This window comes from Lissotriton helveticus, chromosome 2_1, assembly GCF_964261635.1.
Source record: "Lissotriton helveticus chromosome 2_1, aLisHel1.1, whole genome shotgun sequence".
Lineage (NCBI taxonomy): Eukaryota > Metazoa > Chordata > Amphibia > Caudata > Salamandridae > Lissotriton > Lissotriton helveticus.
The window spans coordinates 339,758,296-339,777,714 of NC_136059.1; positions in this window are offsets into that span (position 1 = coordinate 339,758,296).

Below are 19,419 nucleotides of genomic sequence, written 5' to 3' on the forward strand. Positions count from 1 at the left end.
CTAAGATGATTAAATAGTAACAGAACAAATAGATTTGAGTCTATTTATATTTTATTTGCATAGGAATTTTCCCGCTAAAAACGATCAAGTGGACTGTTCCTTTGCCTACGGCTACAGGAATCGACGCTTGGCCTTATTTAATGTTGAAGACTAACGAGGAGCAAACGGAGGTGGAAGTGAGAAGTATGCAGTGAACACTGCTTTCTCAGGTAAAACCTCCAATGAGTAAATAATAGAGGTCAAAGTTGGTAATTCGTTTTGCCCTCAATAATAAACGTGCAGTAAGAACCTGAAATACCAACAGGGTTTGTTCTTTTTTATTAAACAGATATCACATACCGCCCACATCTAATATAAAGAAGGTGCCTCACTCCCAACCCCGGTTTTTCGTGCAGTCTCCCAAACAAAGTTTACAGTGGAAGGTTACTACCAACTTCTCTTTATGGGTAAGACATGATTCGAGACAATAAGAAAATGATTTTAATGACCCTGGAAACTAATAGGGATTATGTATCACGCTAAATAGCTGCAACAAAACATGGTGAATATATATTGCGGGTTGGTTAGCTAGAGGATACTTTATAATATAATATATTAATGATTAGATTAATAATCAGGATGATAATCTTCTTAATGGTTTTTAAACTTGTTTAAGAAAAATAAGCCCCTAGTTGTTAGGTAACCTCTGTAGATGGATTTTTAAACCCCCCCCCCTTCTTTCCCTTGCTATCTTTAGATAATGGTCACTTATCTGGTTCCGCTGGAATTTAGATATAGAGGAATGTTACTATTAATATAATGAGTGTACTCTATGGTTTCTACGATTCTGTTTTATCATTTATATGCAAACACAAGCCTGGCTAAGAAAATGAATCTATTCTGACGTTTTTAGAGCGAATGCATAATATCTTTATTTGCCAATGGACTGTTGTGAACTGTTGTGAATTGTTGGTCACCTTCGGTTAGTCAAAACAATAGTTGCTGACTGTAACCTAGAAAGTGTTGGCCAGATATTTATCTAAAAATCTGTTTCATTCTGTTTAGAAAAAAAGTGGCTGCATATTCTAAAGTCCTGATGAAGACAAAAGATTTGTCGAAACGCGTTGACACAGCCCAAGTCTAACAAAAATTTGGAGAAATAACTCTGAAACTGACTTTTTATTGTTTTCTTTTCTGTTTTTGGTTTTATCAACGTATCATGGAATTGCCATTCATAATCAATGTATCAAATTCGTGATTGTATACATCATATATATTCAGTGATATTTACTAACCCTTCTTTTTATAATGTTTTAAAAGAAATTGAAATTAAAAATATATTTTTGATATCATAACAGTCTGTTGTACTAATTAATTTTTTTTTTGTGTATTTATCATAAGTTGTTCACATAAATGTGTTGCGATTTAGCCAGTTCCTTGTAGCTAAAGTCTGCCTGGGTGTATGCTTTTTCAAAAAATTGAAGCCTTGTCGACTACTTTAAGAGCCAGTCTGATGTTGTCCCCTGTAGGTCTGTCTCCAACTAAATGTGACTGGTAAGGGAATATCAAGCTGGGCAATACTCCACTCTACCCTACATAGCCACCAAGATCTTAGCAAGGAGTTTCACATTGCTATTTTGGAGTGCTGGGTGTCAAGGAAAGGGTTGTAGGCCTTAGTCGGGTAGGGAGCCAGGAGTAGAGATAAAACGTATACAATGAGTTAGACAACTCATCAGGTCCTGGGGCTTTGTTGTGTTGAAATGGCTTGTGCCACTTCTTCTACTGTTATCTGTTGTTCCAACTCCTTTCTCATATCTAGGTCTATTTAGGTAAAGGAGACTCTCCTGTTGACATCCCACCTCAGTGTGGTCCCAAAACCTCATTAATAATTAATCTTATGGACTTGTAGGTAGTTTGGAGAAATTTTCAGGGACTTCCTCTTGGTGAGCATTAAAATGGAAACATCCTGGAAGTGAGTCAAGGTTGACCCTTGGAACATTATGGATTCTGACTGTCCTGCCACTCTTATTATGTCCTCATTCTGTCGAAAATGGTGAGCTCTAATCAGGACATCAGGAGCAAGCTCATTCTGGGTTTGATACGAGCTGAAGTCTGCAGTGTGGTCCAGTTCTACTGAAAGAACTTCAGGACCCTGCAGATGGGATTTACTCAGATGCTGAACATAGAGGGGCAGTTCTCAGTCTGAAATTCAGTCTGTAATGCTTCTAATGCACAGATTGTTTAATCGAAAGTAGTTTTCACCATCTTCGACTTTGGTGGGAAGCCAGTGCCATATTTTTCCAGCTCCTCTACTCTCACACCCAGTTCGGCTCTTTCGTGAGCCCCTTAAGGTGGCGCAACTTCAAAATGTTCCATATTTGTGTCCAGTTTTTGGACCAGTCTAGGTCAGTGAATGACTTCACAAAGTTCTCTCACAATTCACCCATTCCCTTTTTGAAGTCAACCAGCATTGACTGAATATCCCCTCTCATAGCCGGATGTTCTCATTAGCATTAACGCTGAGAATGTTGTGGTCCACCTCACCAGTCGCTACATTGGCTGTCGATATCTTTTGTTGCGGCCACAGAACATTGAGAAGTCCTTGACAGACTGGCTCCTCTGTAGTCCTTTAAGCCATTAGGCCATTTACAAAATGCTATGCCCATGTGCCACTGGGCAAAGGTAGGCCTCAGGTGCAGTACTGTACAGGCACCAAACAGGGGACCTATTGATCATAATAATCAAAACACCACATGTCTCGCATGGGCCAACAGGCAGGAGCTCTCCTCACTATTCACGCGGCACTGCCCTTACGGCACTTTACACAAGGGCACTCCACCAGGTCAGTAATCTCACAAATTTAACGTCTATCTGGATCACATCAGAGAATATATTCTTGGGCCAGTATTCCTCACTGATCTCTCCACCCCTCCAGCCTCGAACCATCTGCCTCCTCCCCTAGGAGTGGAGAGACCTAATTTGGGTGTTACACTGTGCGCTGCAGCCCTTCCTAAGGTAGCAGGCCATGATCGATAATCCAGCAGATGCTGACGGCAGCCACCGCTCTCTCCTGGTACATCTCCTGGGAGCTGTTTGCTTCCCTCAACTCGGAGGTGGGTGAGGCCGCTCTGGGGGTCCCTCTTGTCAACCTCAGGAGCTCAATGGTGTCTGCCAAAGGCACCAAAAAATGCTGAATCACCTCTTGCACCTCAGTACCAAATTCTAGGCTCCTTGACTTCCATCTGGTTAAGGCGCGGGCCTTGAAGGGCCCTCTGGTACACAGAGCATAGCAAGGAGGCAACTACATGGGTCCTTGCTGTAGCCATGCCTTTATTACTTTTCATAACATGACAGTGTCTATTCAGTATCCCTTGTCTTGCAGCTTGTTGTAAGTGGTGATAAACCGATAAACCTACATACATTACTTTGTTTGGCAGCTTTAGCTTTCTCAGTTTGAAACAGGGTAGTCTTTCAAATTTTCTTTGACTCTGCTTTTGGCTAGTGTTGGACTTCGCCCTGTCGGCAGGGTCATTCCAGACTTTTTGCCTTAATCCTCCTTTTTTCTGAACCCTTTTGGTTGCCTCTTAGGACTCTACACACTTTATCAATGCAACCCAGTGCTAAAGTGCTTGTGCTCCCTCCTTAAAACATGGTAGAATCGGGTTATACCCAATTGGAATATTTAATTTACTTGTGAGTCCCTAGTAAAGTGGCCCTAGGGCCTGTAAAAGTAATGCTACTTGTGAGCCTGCTGCATTGATTGCACCACCCACTTAAGTAGCCCTTTAAACATGCCTTCAGGCCTGCCATTGGGGCCTGTGTGTACAGTTTTGTACTGCTATTTCAACTTCGCAAAATATTTTTTTTTCCAGGCCCAATCTTTCCTTTTTATTACATATATGTCACCCTTCTGGGAGTCACTAGAGGTCCGGCCTCAGGGGAGGACTGTGCAGTTGTGTCTGTATCTTAAATTCTTCCTTCGTGTGGGTTGCGATAGAAATAGAAATACTCTCTTTTGTTATAAAAGTGACTATTTGGCAGAACTATGATTTATTGCTGCTGCGCGCATTTTTAGTTGGGAGCATGTGTTCACTAATCTATATCCACACTTCCCCCTTGAGGGAGGCTTGGACAGCTCGAACCGCACACGCTTTGAATGTCAAGTGCAGAAGGAAGACTTGGCCTACATAGTTGCTCAAGATCAATGGTAAGTCAGGCCTCCAAAATCAGGAAAAAAGCCCTCAATCACCATGTGTGGGCCCAGTAGCCCCCGCGCGCCTGTGGCGCTCTGAAAGGGTATCTCACGCACTCTCACCTATTCTTTTTGTGTCCTGTTCAATTTTACATAGGGATTCTAGAATTAGCAGGAGAAAGTGAGATAAAATTCAGTACAAGTCAGGCTCTAACTTTAGATAATGGAAAAACCTCTGAATTCTGTAAAAAGAGACAGATTTGGTGGATAATCCAAATAATAATTCCTTCCTACAAAGATAATAATATTGCGCGATTTTACACATTCAACTTTCCTCCTGTTTTAACACTACGTAATAGTATTTTATATCTTCTATCATCAGCCAACTCCACGCTGACCATAAGAATGGTATGTCACAATGTGTGTTAATTCTGGGCTACCGAGGACACCACTGTAAGATGTTACCCACCATTCCGACTGTGAAAGAAATAGGTGACAAGTGTAGCAATTTCAAATGCACTCATCCGCTGAAAAGTACTGCTACCATTCTGTGAATATATTTTGTTTCTCCAGATGTGTGTGTGCACGCCTAAGTGAATGACTGCGCTTGGGTGTGTGCACAAGTGCACGTGTGTGCTTTGGTGCGCTCGGACACGTGTGCTTTTTTGAGGACAGAAGTATTACTTGCCGTCTCTTGCTCTTTGTGCTAAAAATACTTCGTACCGACCGACCTGCTGTGCTTTTCACACGTTTACACAGTATAAACTTCCACAGCAGCAGAGTGCAGAGCCTAGCAGAAGGTGCTGTAATTATTGATATTATAAGGTAGCTATTAAAGTAATGGGCGCCCACCAAGGGCCCTGATTGCAATCCTTCTGGCTGAATCCCCATTTAACTGCTGACTCGAAGGCTCTCGGGGGCTCTGAAAGCCTGCAAACATGTTCCTAATTGCAGCAGATTACCCAAAGTAGCGCCGGTTTTAGCCCTCGTCTTCAAGCTATAAAAAGCAGCGTGATCTAAAGATTTGAGATGTTACTTAAATAGCCAAAGTTAACCTGGCTAATCCTGGGATCACATTATCGTGAAAAGACTGACACGTTTTCGTTCGTGAACAGACTGCGAAGTAGGACTTTTGATGATCTTGTAACTAACTGTCATTTGTAGGGGAGCGAGGAAGACCCCACTTACACGTCTTTAATAGTCAGTTCATCTAAGGAAAGGAAACAATACTCACAAAACACCACGGCCTCAGCTCTATCGAAATAAAAATTAATAAAATGGTAACCAGGCAACTAATATAGGTGTAACTCTACATTAATTAAATCACCAGACCCATTTTAGCTAAACACGTTCTCCCCATCACCTTGTCAAAATGTTGTCCACCACTCAAATTAATTTAATATTTCACCATACTACTTCACCTCTAATCCTTTGTAGATTCCGAAGTCGCGTACTACTCGCCGAAAAAGCACTTCAACACCCCATCAAAGGTAGCAAGCAATATATAAATGCAAACCGTTTTTCCCTTCTCTATCCCTCCACTATCGTTCCAAATCAAACCAATGACCAACATATCTACCACTCAAATTACTTTCATGTTTTCACTGTACTAAATCACCACTAATCCTTTCTGGGTTCCCTAAGTAGCATGCTACTCGCCAAAAAAGCTCTGCAACACCCACCAAGGGTAGCAAGCGATATATAAATGCAAACCCTTTTTCCCTCTTCTATCCCTCCACTATCCTGCTCAATCCAAATAGCTGACTAGCATATCCACCACTCAAATTACTTTCATATTTTACATTACTCATTCACCACTAATCCTTTATGGGATCCGGAGTAGCGTGCTACTTGCGGAAAAAGCGCTTTGACGCCTCATTAGGGGTAGTAAGCGCTATATAAATGCAATAACAATACAATTCAATATAATGGTTGATGCACCTGTCCTGCCTCTGTCTTGGACCTTGCTGCCCCCTATCGGTCCTACAAACCACTTAACAGTAATTCCGCACTACCAGCCTTTCTTCCATTGTCTTCTGGCCCTCCAGCTGCTGTAACAAGGTACAGGGCCCAGGTCTGCCGAATCCTACTCTTCTCAATCTTCCCCGACAATGGCTTTAACCATAACAGAATTTTCAATGTTCAATAATTACAGCCCTTGCAAATTTCTGGCGACCACTTCCGACGATCATAATACATTTTTAAATCACTTCCAACATCAAACCACCATCATGTTTGATTCTGTGCGGGAGGGTGAGAGTCTTGAGAAGCAGATGGTGAAGAATTGCCATCCTCGAGGTGGCATTACTTTCCTAACTACATGGGCATCTGCAGGACAATAGGATGGCAAGAGCATGGCGAGCTATCTTCAGTGAGACCCGTCCCACAACGCCATTGCCATCGGGAGAAAGAGCCTGCCCGGGGGGATTCAGCGAAAGTTGCTATTTGAACCTGCACTTCTCATTAATATCAAGATACCTCGGCTGCTGCCAATGTCTCGGCGAGGCTTTGGGTCTGGCACGGGGCATACATTAACAGCGTACATGCTGGAAATGCAATAGGAAACACGCAGAATTACCCGCACTCATGCTCATAGGAGAAGGACTGGTGCGGGATGCAATGCAATTCTCGCTAATAGGAACTGGGCTCTAGCGGGGTGCCAGGCCACAGTTTCATAAGTGTGTGCTTCATTTTCAAACAAGTATCTTCTGTTGTTTAAACCGCCCTGTGTGGAGGTGATAGCACTTACATATTGTTCTACAGAATAGGAGGGCTCGGTAAGTGGATTTCTCCTTTCTGCTGCCTGATTCTTTCAAGTAAAATGGCACGTGACTGTACATAGGAGTGCGCAGCTCGCAATCTCATGCAATGGACTCTGAGCAACCTGGCGCATCAGGAGAGGTCTCGAGTGATAGTGTCAGGCTGTCACTGCCTCTGGAGTTACATGGTTCTGACCGCTAAGGACGGAAGACTATGCTTACCAATCATGGCCTTACCGCCTGACCGAAGACACACAACTAAATACGACATTACTGCCTGAAACCAAATTTCATGTTACTGAGATTTTAATAAATGTTACACATTTAAACTACCTAATTCTGCATTAAAAATTCCTGTACTGACACAAATACAAATATCGACACTTTTATTACAAATTCACCAAATCATCATATTTACATTCAATCTTCTCTCCCGAGATACCTGCAATGAAAGTTAAGAGAACGAAGCAAAAACATTACTGAGAACACATTTAAAATGCCTGCCTTAGGGGATGGTGGGTGGGGAAAACAAATTAAGGGCCGCTGGTGGCCCGGGTGCTTTACCTGCGGGGAGCAAAAGAACAAGAGACTGTTCTGCTCCCCGCACCCCCTTTTAAGGGCGGGCGCGGGCCAGGCCGGTCTAAACCGGTCCTACCACAAAAATTGGGCGCCTTCGTGAACCGGAAGCACTAAAGTGCTTCCGGTTCACATTCCCCTGTACACCGCCTATGGGACCCTCACGGGAAGTGGGAGTGCTCCCTTCACCACCTTGTCCCCGGAGAGCGGTGCGACCGCCATAAGGCCGGCGCGCGCTATTCTAGCGCTCGGCCTTGCCCATATGGTCTGGTACTCCCCGAGTCCCCTATTTGCCTTTTGTATCCGTAGCCCTTGTACGGATGGGGTCACCCTCCCTCCTTCAAGGCAATCAAATCAGACCACACCAACTTTACTTTTTGGATAAGGGGTGTAACCCCCGGCCGTATTTATTACAAAATTAAAAAACATTATTTATTCATATTATGTACAATTACACAGCAAGTCCAGATACATTGTTAGACAGGTGATGTAACATGGCTAACCTTAAACTCTAATACTCACGACACTCCTACCATAAATCTAACAATGCATATATTCACTTTCTGCGTGTCCCCTCTAGAGCCTTTCGGCAAGGTAAATGACTGGCAGCCTCTAGATCCCAGCAAACTACAAATTACTCCGCCGGAGTAGGCTTGCGCAGAGGGTACAGCCTATCGGACGGATATTCTCCCTCGGGCACCGCCTACGCCGTGTGCCTTACACTCCCTAAACGGGGGCTGCAAAATTCTTCATACTTGCGCCTTGATGCGCATGCGCGTGCGAGGGTGGCCACAGGCCCACTGGGAAGAGTGTCTCTTCCCCGGCCCCCGCACCCCGACAGCCTCCCTACCGGCTGTCACTGCCCCTGGAGTTACATGGTTCTGACCGCTAAGGACCGAAGACTATGCTTACCAATCATGACCTTACCGTCACAGGACAGCATAGTTGCACGACTATCTGTCCTCCCCCTCAGTCCACTAGGAAGGTCAGGCCCTGTAACTGGCCCACCCTTGGGCTCAAGTGACCCTTCGTCCCAGGCGATCTGGGTCATTAACCCCTAGGAGCAAGATCCGGATTGCTGGTGGACCCTACATGGCACCACGTGCATCCTGCCCTGTCCCTGAATCTGTTCTTGTTCCTAACTTTACGCACCCTGGCCTTGTGAAACTGCAGGAACAAATGAAAATAGAACATCCGTCAATGTATTGCCCCATTGACAGGCTAAAACTTACGCTACTGCACATGATACTATGTAACAGTATACTGATACAAAAAAGTTCTCCCTGAGTCACAGGTTAAAGAAAATTGCAAACTTAGGTTACTGCACATGATACTATGTAACAGTGTACTGATACAAAAAAGTTCTCCCTGAGTCAGAGGTTAAAGAAACTTGCAATTCGTATGTAACAGAACCAATGGGCTACAGCAAGTCACTTGAAAGCCAAACCAGAGTCTTGGATGGCGAAAACCCCTGACTCTTGAACTGAAAGATAGTGAAGTGTAACACATCGCCACGTAGCAGAAGTGGCCCTGACAACTTGCCGTCATTGCGGTATGGGTCACTTCACAGGTGTCACCTTTATGGATCCACGATACAGAAAGTAACAGAACACACAGATGATTAGCACTCCTAGCCTTAAGATAAGAGATACCCTCTAGGTCCCTTACGCCTTTCCTACCCTCTGCCCAGGTTGCAGAGGTACAGTGTGATAAAGCGGACATCGAAAGCGCAAGCCATGCGGCTGCATAGGAACTGTGTGCCACCACATACGTATCTAGTGAAAAAAGTGTAAAAGCACAGGGCGCACAGATATTGTATGATATGACCTAGGCATCCAATGCCGGAATGTGCACAAGCGTAGATACCGTGATACGAAACACGAGCGTCCACTTCGGGCACAAAGGCGCTGAGGAACTGTGTGATACACCCCCTAACAGCATAAATGTACGAGCACAAACATGGGGGGGTGATGAACCCCAGGCAAATAAAGCTCAATGGCACAAACGCAAATGGCGTATAGGTACCATGTGACAGGACATGGACATACTAATACCTAAGCGTTCAGGTCCAAGGGTGCTGAAATATTGTGTGATATAATATAAGTGATCATGAGTGTATTAGCCCAAGGGTGCACAGGTACTGTGTGACACCACAGGCATATCTTGTGCACACAGGTGCAGAGCTGTAGTGTGACATAGCCTGCTTTTAATGCATATGCTACTTGACAACGGACTCCTAATTCCTATTCGTACTTGCAACAGCACCTGCGTGCCTATGGCTACTTGACAGCTTCCTAATTCACTTCTGTCACCACCCACGCGTGCCTAGGGGACTCTAGAAGGTCTACTGGGATGTAGTGACATTACAAGTACCGATACTGTATGTAATTGACCAAACAGAGGTAGGCGCCTCGCGAGATTGACATCACAGACTTGGATTATACTGACGTGCCATGACCCCGGCTTGGAATGTCTTGATGTAATGCCCATAGTAGACAGACATGCTACCATCTGGGAAAAACGTCAGTGACCACCCCGTGGCAAACTAATGGACCCTTCATGGGTGCACAGCATTGTGTTCCTCGTGCTTCATATTGACCGGACACATTCGTACTCCACAAGCAAGTTCTACTACAAAATTGTGGCTTGCAATTAAAGCGAGCTAACCAGGCTGTCTACAATTTTTTAACAAGCAGGCGTATGTTCGCATTCGCAAGACTTTGTTTGTGGAACTACACGTATAACTGGTAATATATACCTTGCTAGCTGACCTGAAGCAGGGCTTTTAAAACTTTACCTCGACATCAGACTTTCAACTCTAACTGTTGGGCATAGCCTTTAGTCCCATTACAGAAGGAACATTGCATGTGGCTTTCAATGAGTGCGCCCAGCATAGCACCATTTTGCAATAAGTGAAGGAACATTACTAACTAGGAGCGCCTAGCATAGCACTGGTCACATTTAACTGAGGAACATCGAAATCAGACTTTGTTCTGACCGCTTAGCACAGCCTGCATCGTGCCATTTGCATTAGGTGAGGCACATTGAAAATCCTATTACCAAATAAGAGCGCATAGCATAGCACCAGGTGCATTTACTTGCAGAACTTTTCTATTGAAATCAAACTTCCAATTAAATACAAAAAACGCCTAGCATAGCACCAGTTGCATTACGTAGTGAACATTTAACCAGACTTTAACTGAGAGCGCCTAGCATAGCGGCAGTTCCATTAAGTGAGGAACATTGTAATCAAAAACCAATTAAGAGCACCTAGCATATCCCGCTGTATTACCTGAAGGACAACAATTTTCAGAGAGACTTTGAGCGCGCTAAACATAGTACCTGTACATCACACTTCCAAATGAGCGTGCTTAGCGTAGTATCACTTGCATAGCCTGCTGGACATTGAAATGAGACTTTTCAATGATATTGCTAGCGTAGCACCAGTTGCATTAGCTGGTGGCCATTGAAACCTGGCCATGACAGGCTGAAACCTACTCACGCCCACTGCAACATTGGGGCCAGCTCATCAAATCTGCGCCGACTCATACCGAGTGCATTCTGACTGCTACCATGTACCTTAGTCTTTGACCAGGAAAACATACCCTCATTAAATTAATCAGACAAATTGTCCACGAAAAGGCCCCCCACATGTAGGACCCTTAGTTTGCTAGAATTACCACTAATGGTTTCTAACAGCCATCTGGCCGGGTGAGATTCTAACTTCCATGTTTTCGTTAGTAATTACTCTTTGCGTTAATAATAGTCTAAAAGTATGTCCGCTCCTTTCAGGGCTGGCTGACCCGGAGCTGAGGGACTCAGGGCGTATTTGACCCATAGCACACCTGAAATAAGACATGGCGTTGGGAGCACCTGGCATAGCCTTATCCCATTATATGAGGACACATTCATATTTGTTAGGCACCAGTAGATTACGTGACCTCCTGCCTTAATCCTTCAAACAAGGTGTAGACACCACCTGACCACATGACAAATCTTTGCTTGAGGGCCTGGCCCACGTATACCTACAGCGTATCAGTAATTACCCTCTTACAAGAGTGAAACCCCTTTTTAAATTAAACTTTCTGTGACGTTTCTAAGCAGCTATTGCAGTGATTGCAACACCGATGTTACACCCAACAAATGGCTGCCCCATGGTGCCCTACTATCGGCATACATACAGCGCGTCAGTAACTTCAGAGGCAGGCTATCAACAAATGAACCCTTTTGAAATTAAACTTTCTTTGACGTTTCCAAGCAGCCAATGAAGAGATCCCAAACAACTGCTGTCGCACCCTAAAAATGGCGCCTGATGGCCTACATTGGCACACTATCACAAGCAAATTACCACAAAAATAGCGGCCTTGTTGGCCCACAGCACTGGCTTGTAGCACAAGCAAGCATACCTAAAGGTGTGACTTTTTTCCATCTAGTGTCCATATCCAAAATTGCTTTTGCTGTCAAGCCAGTTCCAGCATGCCATCTTTTATACTAGTACAGCATCATATTTAAAGAAATTAAAACACAAAAAACAAACTTTTCATAGCTCTGCCGCTACCCAATTGTGATACAGAGTCATAAGGCCACATGACAAGTCTCTGGTCAAGGGGCCTGGCCTGTGTACGCATACAGGGCGACAGTAATTACACAGAGGCAATGCTATTGAATAGTGAAAACCCCAATTAATCACACAGTCAGTGAAATTTCAAAACAGCTCACGAAGCATCTCAAAATTGACATTACACCTGATAAATGGCTGCCTGAAGATAACCTCCTACGTTACACGGAGGCAGGCTAATAAAAGATTGAAACCCCTATCACATGCAAAAATACCACCACACTGGGGGCAGTGCTGGATCATAGCACTAGGTTGTAGCAGAAGGACGCATGGTAAAAACGTGTTATGTGAGGGCGGTAGCACAACTGGTTATGCAACCCCGACCTCACCGCCATTAGTGGAAGTGCAACGGAGGGGGAAAAACACTGCTAGCCTATTTGGCACGGAGAACAAACCCACACGACTGCACTATATGCCAGAAACACAGGTACACTGGCATCAGGTGTTATTTAAACAAGCCACTACCTGCTTTACCAGAGATTACAAAAAGAAACATAGTTAAACAATACCTTTTAAAATATTTCCTTTTTAAAAAAATTTTATTATTGCAACTCAGAAAAAAAAACATTTACAGCAACGCAATAGCATACACATGAATCATTCAGCGATACAGGAATTATCACTGCATAAAAAAAACAATCATTATAATGCACAACAGAATACATGATAAATTTATATATCCTGAGGTATTGCAGGTAATAAAAGGATCATTCTAGTTGAAGATAAATAAAGGAGTAAGAATAAAAAGAGAGAGAAGTCAAACAGGGCGAGGGATCAGGTATATCAGGAAAATGACCATCAGAGACCGAGAGGTCCCCAAATCCTTTCGAACCTCAATATTGACTTCGGACCCCTTAGTCTAACTAGGGAAGATTCCATACTAAATATTTCATTTAGCAAAGCCCACCACTCAGCAATTAACCGGGGGTTAGGGGAAATCCAAGCATGTGCAATTGTAAGTTTGGCGCAGGACAGCATGATAGTGATAATATCCTTATGTGGAGAGTTAATGATATTAATATCCAATAGGACTGAGGAAGCTGTTAGTGATAAGAGGCAATTCAGTTTTTGATTAATTATCTTACCCAGAATACTCCAGAACTCTAATAGCATTGGACATAAGTACAACATGTGTACCAAGTCCGCTGCTGCCAGAGCGCACTTAGGGCATTTAGTTCGTTCATTATTATTTGATAGGTTTCCAGCCCATTTAGAAATTCTTTCTGGAGTGTGATAAAGCATGCAAGTTGTTCTAAATTGTTGGGGTCTTAGACTAGATGAAGAGACTGCATTGTTAATATTGCACAATGAGTTGTTAATCATCGCCGTAGTGATGTTACTATCTAGCATTTTGCTCAATTCTTCTGCAATTTTATTGCATTCAGTATTTTTATAGGTGTTAAGGCATTTATAGCCAGCGCTAATTAACCCCTTTTTTTATATAAATAAATACAGTCCCAAAAATCCGAATCCGAGATATTTAAAAGTTTCATCTTTCGTATAAGGAAGTCATGCATCTGTATGTATTTATATCTCATGCATTTGGTGGCTTTATAAAGAAGTTTTAATGTTTCAAAGCTCAGGAATCCCTGTGCTCCATATAAGTCTCCTAATGTCCTTATGCCAATTGATGACCAGGTGTTTATTGCACCAGTACTAAAAATTTCCGGAAGTCCCGGATTGCCCCACAGTGATAATTTAGGATGGAAAAAAGAAGTGTGACAAAAATCCAAGATGTTCCGCCATATTTTAACTAAATCCCTAGCGGTCTTAAATCTGACCCTTTTGAAGTAATTGGAATCGTTCACCCTCCAGAGAAACATATTTGAGTCCATGTCTAACATAAAAGTAAAAAAATAAAATTGATTTCCTTCAGCTATCGGGTTAATTAGACATCGAAGACGTTCAATGAATGTTGACCAAAAATATAACTTAAAGTCCGGAAAGTTTAATCCCCCTACATCCAAAGGTCCTTTTAACAGAGCCATTGACCGCCTAGCTTTACGGTAGCCCCATATAAAGCTGCTAAATAAGCCATCCAATTTTTTAAAGAAACAGTTATTAAGAGCCAAAGGGATAGAATGAAATAAATATAAGAATTTTGGCAGTATGACCATTCGTATCAGATTGATTCTGCCTATGATATTTATAGGGATCTTGTGCCATTTTTTTAATAGTATACCCGTGGTTTTGAGTAGGGCTTCGTAATTTATTTTGATTATACTCTTTATATTATCAGAGATTTGAACCCCTAGATAAGTTGCAGTCTGGCATAGACCTGCAGTTGGCAGCACTGGTTTATAGTTCGATACAATTTGAGTTTTATTTAAATTCAATTTATACCCGGAGATCTCTCCAAATCGATTGGCCTCCTCTATGATACCCTTCATTGCTTCTGTAATATCAGTGGAATAAATAGCAATATCGTCGGCATAGGCCGTAATTTTTAATGTGTGAGGGCCAAACTCAAAAGGAGGGATATTGGGTTGAGATTGCAAAGCAGATAAAAATGGTTCCATTGACAAAGCAAATAATAATGGTGAAAGGGGGCCTCCTTGTCGGGTGCCCCTAGCTATTGAAAATGGAATTGATGTGATACTGGCATAGCTAATTTCAGCTGTAGTGTTGTCATATAAAGATTGAGTCCATTTCATAAATTTGCCATTAAAACCAAAATTAGTCATAACCTGCCAAAGATATCCCCACCCCACTCAGTCAAAAGCTTTTTCTGCGTCCAGAAAAATCATGCCTAGTGGGGTGGATTCCTTGTCTGCAAAATTAAAGGCAGTTATTGCCATGTTAATATGTGCCGTAGTATCTCTGGCCATTACAAAACAGTGTTGATGCGGGCTGACAATTTTTGGTATATATACGGGGCAAGCCGAGTGGCCAGTACCTTAGCAAATATTTTAGCGTCAGCATTAACTAATGAAATAGGGCGGTAAGAGCCGCAATTATCAGGTGGTTTCCCTTTTTTCAAAAACAACAAAAGATTAACCCTATTCCAGGAGCAGGGTGCTTTCCCGTGGTCCCCGATGTAATTGCTAACTTGTTGGAGTAGGGGAGTCAATTCGTCTGAGCATAATTTGTAAATCTCAATTGGTATTGTGTCTTCACCAGAGGCTTTTCCGGATGGTAAAGAGGAGATCGCTAGTCTGATCTCCTGTTGGCTAATATTATTAGACAGGTGTTCCAATTCAAGGGGTTCAAATGTTCCTACATAATAATCCAGATATTTTTAAATAGCTGCCGGGGTGGGACATACTTCTCGTGTATACAGCTTTTCATAAAACAGCGAGAATTGCTCTAGAATTTGAGATGGTTGGTCACATATTGTATTATTAAGGCCGCTAATGTATTTTATCTGAATGCTAGCCTTTTCGTCCGCTATTTTATAGGCCAACAGTTTCCCTACCTTGTCTCCGCTTTCATACTGCGAGAGACGTGTTTATGTAATTTTAAACAACTCTTTTCCCAGAAAATCGTTTTAAGTCTTGCCTTCAAACACCGTAATTGTAGCCCTAATGTAATCACATTTTCGGGGCACGAGCGGATAGCATTGGCTAGTTGAAGTTCTACATTCATAATATCGTTAACCATTATTTTGTCTCTCCTTCGGCGCTCAGTGTTTTGTTGATATAGAAACTGCTGCGTGAACCCACGAATACTAGCCTTACAGGCGTCCCACATGATGAGACAAGTGGTAGAAATAATATTAAGCTCAATGAAGTCTAGAATGTGGAGTTTAAGTTGGGAGATAAATAAAGTATTTGAACATAAATGCCTGGGGAAGGAAAATGCTCGGGGCGCTGCGCGGTTCTCTTTAGTATCGCAAGAGAATAAGATGGGGTTGTGGTCAGAATTTATTCGTGGACAAAGTTCTATAGTACTGTCTTTCAGCAGATTATCTGTAGTCCAAACCATATCAATCCGTGTGCAAAGCCTATGGGGAGCGGAATATTATGTGTACCCAGGCGCAATGGGAAAAGCACTGCGCCAAGCATCCTTGATGTTATGAATGCGGCCAAGCTCTAATATGGCGGCGCAGGTTCTCCGCATTCATTGGAATGAGTTGTGCTTAGTAGTGTCAATCTGATAGTTCATTATACAGTTAAAATCACCCATGATGACTAATTCCCCTTCCCACTGTAGTAATTCCAAATTTAATTGATCGAAAATAAATGACTCATCGGAGTTTGAACCATAAAGCACACAGAGAACCAGTTTGCATTTTCCAACTAATATTTGCGCTAAAGCCCATCTGCCATTCTTATCACAAGCGGTTCTGCTTATCTCAATCTTAAAGCGTTTGTCTTTTAGGATAGTGACCCTCTTATTGAAGCATTAAAAGTGGAACAAATAATCACATCATAGCCCAATTGACCAAGTAACTTCCTGTCTTTCTAGGCTATGTGTGTCTCAGACAGAAGAACAAAATTCGGGTCATGGACGGCTAATTCTTCCCGGACAAGTCTTCTCTTATTCCTGCTGTTTAAACCTGCAACATTCCATGCAAGACATTTTATGCGCGCCATTTAAAAAAAAAGATCAAATAAATCTTGTCATTCCGCAAAGCTGAAGTGTATAATAAAATGTTTTTGAAGTGAAACCATAATTTCGCTATCTGAGTTGCTTTTCCCATAGTGTACTGCTCCCCCCCCATCAACACCTCCCAACCCCCCCAGACCCCTCACCACTCCAACCCCACCCCCCTCTGGGGAAGGAGCCCCCCCCTGAACACTAGCTGCCGCTAGAATGGCAGCCAACCTGAGGAGCAGCCAGTGGTTCCTCCCCTAGCCCCACCCGAACAGAAAAACTCTACATGTGTCTAAGAAAAAGAAAACTAGTGCGTGATTCAATGATAAAGAGAGAGAGAAAAAAGGCTATTTATAAATGGGTACTTGAGTCTAGAATATTTTATTACGAGATCACTTATAGTTCTCTGTAAGTTTAAGAAAGTGAAGCGAGAAAACTCTCTGGCTCCCTTAAATCTGTAAAGAAGTGAGTATGTCCATTTTTGATTATCTTGAGGCGGGCGGGCTCCTGTAGGAAAGCTTGTCCGCCATGTGATTTAATCAGATCTATAAGTTTACGTAATTGCCATCTCCTGTCCATGGTAGCCTTACTAAGATCCGATTTGACAAAAAAAGATAGATTCCCTACTGAAACTGGTAGATTCGGTCTAGCTTTTGATGATACTGCCTGCCTTAACAGATAGTTACCAAAGTGGATAAGGAAAGGGCGAGGAAATTTGTTATGATTGTTCCTCTGAATCCATGGTAGCCGGTGGACTCTCTGAAGTTGGGAGTCCCAATCCCAATCAGAGAGATCCGTGAAGGGATTCTGGAGTAAGTCCACCATGAATGCCCTCTGGTCCTCCCCTTCAACCCCCTCTGGGATACCAAAGAGCCTTAAATTAGATCGCCGTTGGCGATTCTCCAAGTCCTCAACTTTCAGTTGAAGGGCCAAAAGCTGGGATTCATGTTCGCTAACCTTAGCTTCAGTTCTAGCTGAGCCCTCTACCACCTGAACCACTCGCTGTTGCAAGCCCTCCATTTCCTGGGCTATCCCCCCATCTTAGATGTAATCTCGAGCATAGCACTCTAGAGTTTGATATTATCATCTCGCAACTGTAAGAAATGTTCTTGCGCTTCTTTCCTGTGTCCAGTCAAAGTCTGTAAGATGATGTCCAGTGGGGAGTCGTGTGATTCTATCTCTGACTCTGAAGGTTCATTAAGAGTAGTTATGCACTGAGGGATTGTGGAGATAGATGTCGGCAGAATCGTAGGTGATTTTATCCTGACAGGAGAGATATTAGCAGTAGTCATATTAGCCATAGAGATGCTATTGGGCAAGGTCTCAATTGCTGTGGAAGCCAGTATGGGGTCTTTCTCTCCGGGGACCAGATCCTAGGGCCCAGTCAGGTCAGTTACGCTCGTTAATCCAATTTCTCCAGCCAAGAGCGGCCTAGGAATACCTGCTGTGTTTACTAAATCCTCCGGAGATAATGCAGGAGGGTCAGTACCGTTAGGATCGGAAGGGCTTGTACCAGAGAGCCTGAGTGTCATATTTTTCACCAGCCCCTTAGCTTGAATCCATTTCCTAAGAGGGCTTTTCTCAACCAACAGATTTTTCCTTGTCGATGGGTTCAAACTTACTACCAAGCCCATGGTTTTCGCCTTCTTGCCCCTTGTTTTAGACTTAGACTTAGCCTTGTCCCTCCTGTTCGAAAGGTATTTCGCTGTGTCTGAGGGAGAGCCGGCCGTTGTTAAGTCCTCAAATTCATCATTAGATATTTCACCCTCTACTGTACCCTCCAAAATACCCTCAAAAGCTGCCAACTCCTCCACTGTGCATAGTTCCCCATTCAGAGAATTATTTGCCTCCGCGCTAGTAGCTAGTGAATCAGCACCGGGCCCCCTCTCTAAGGGAAGGTCTTCCATGGAAAAGTCAACTGAGTGGGCTTCCGTAGTACCAACTGTTTCTCCTTCTATTTCTTCTGTAGGACCCCCCTCCAGAGACCCCTATGTAACTTCAGTATAGACAGCCATATTGATTAAATTTCCCTCAAACTCCACTATGCTCTTTCCTCCTTTCAGTGGTTTAGTGTTAATATCATTGGTAGCATTAGTAACGTTATTTGTGTCATTTGTGCCAATTTTAATGCTACAGTCTTTTGCAGGGGTAGGAGCTGGTAAAGGCGAGGGAAGAGGTACAAGCAGGATCGGAGGTCGCAGAACTTTCTTACCGTGTATTATGGAAGCTGAAGAGGGGCTAGCAGTACCAACTCCCCCTCCTGGAGATAGCATGGTTTCTCCTGCCTTATCTCCTGCCTTATCAGTAGTGGCTGTAGTGGCTGTAATCCCTGTAATCCCTGTAGGAAGAACCCCCCCTCTCGATTTTCCATGGGATGTGGGGACTTGTGATATAGTTGTTCCTTCGCTCGTTGGTACCATCTCATTGTTAGTTTTGTTTGTCCTGGTCGATCTGGGTGGGTTTTTTGGAGCCATCTGCAACCCACCAACTTGTGCAGAGTCTGTGATCCCCTGTGAGCTAGGACGCAGCCCAAGGCCATACCAGCTGAGAGCCGAGCTGCTAATCACCCGGGGAAAGAGATGCCGAGCAAGCTGCAGGTAAGCGCGAAGCAGCCTCTGCATTAGTGTTAAGTTGTAGCCCAAAAAATGTATGTACGTGGATAAACTCAGAAAATGCTCATAGACTCGAAAAGGTCATAGTGCGCTTAATCTGAAAGAAAAGTACTTTGTGCCGTCTAGGCCGTAATAATCGCTTCCCCC